Source organism: Nicotiana attenuata, chromosome 2, assembly GCF_001879085.1.
Source record: "Nicotiana attenuata strain UT chromosome 2, NIATTr2, whole genome shotgun sequence".
Classification (NCBI taxonomy): domain Eukaryota; kingdom Viridiplantae; phylum Streptophyta; class Magnoliopsida; order Solanales; family Solanaceae; genus Nicotiana; species Nicotiana attenuata.
This window is the reverse complement of record NC_031990.1, coordinates 33,500,674-33,501,876: the sequence shown is the minus strand read 5'-3', so window position 1 is coordinate 33,501,876 and position 1,203 is coordinate 33,500,674.

The following is a 1,203-nucleotide window of genomic DNA, read 5'->3' as shown; positions in this document are numbered from 1 at the left end:
ATGTTTTATGTGTTTTGTTTCCTCCTTTCCCGGGAGGAACTTATATTAGCTGTGTGCCTGCGTCGCATGCATGATTCGCGAGCGGGGTAATTGGATCTCCTTTTTGGAGTTCATTTTCCTATTTGTATCGCGTTCGAATTGGTAGCCTATTGGCACGTTGTGGTATCATATGAGACTTTCGACCATGTCCGGGGGTTGGTGTTTCCTGAGCAGTTCGTACTGAGTGAGACGAGATCATTGGACTTAGGATCAGTGCAATCTGAATATGTGAAGTATATTAAAGAGTAAATGCCATTATTTGGTTCAGAAAGAGGTGATGGTTCTTGGCAGGGTATAGACCCTATGAATCGTTGACTCGGCAGTTAGTTATGAATTTTTACACATCCCTTCCGTCGTGGCGGCATTGCGAGAGTTGGAACAGGACTTATATATGCCATAGGGTGCATTATGAGCATCAGATTTGGGAAATGTCGACTATTTTGATCAGAGAGTGTTATTATGGTCTTGTGAATGATGGGGTGCATGGTGTGAAATCAGCAAGGGTGTGCAGTCATGTTCTGGTATAGCGTGTGGTGATTGATACGGTGAGTGTATGTTGGAACAGGCCTGGCAGAGAATACTGTCGACGCCCCCTTTTTCTTCCAAAACGGAGTTCGGAATCGGGTATACGACATTCGGGAGGACAACTCTATACCCTTGCGAGAATTGGGTTTTTTAGTTTGAAGAGTCGCCACCTAATGATTATAGTGCATTAGGACACTTTAAGGAAGAATTTGAGATGAAGAACCAGAGTTTGGGTAAGGGCTAGAAATTATCTCGAGGGGAAGGTGTTAGGCACCCCTCAAGATCCACTAGTGTGGTTCCCGGCCATGCTACAATTGTGACTTTGAATGCAAACAAACGAGTAAACAAGCAAGCATTGAAAATACGAGAAAACTATTACAAATAAGGAGAACAAAAGGTAAAAAAAAAGTGCTGAATTTTAGGGAAGGAGCAGTTTAGTTAAAAGTGCAAGTAGGAAGAAGTCAAGTACTTAGTGCGAACAATCTGAAAATTATGTGAAAAACAGAAGTCGAAAGTGCAGCAGCTTTTTAAGATTCAGAAAATTGTTAAACTAATAAAGAGGGAAGGGGGGTCCTAGGTTTATATATTACATGGATCATTCGCACAACACTGGTACTCAATTGTACGCATAGTGTTATC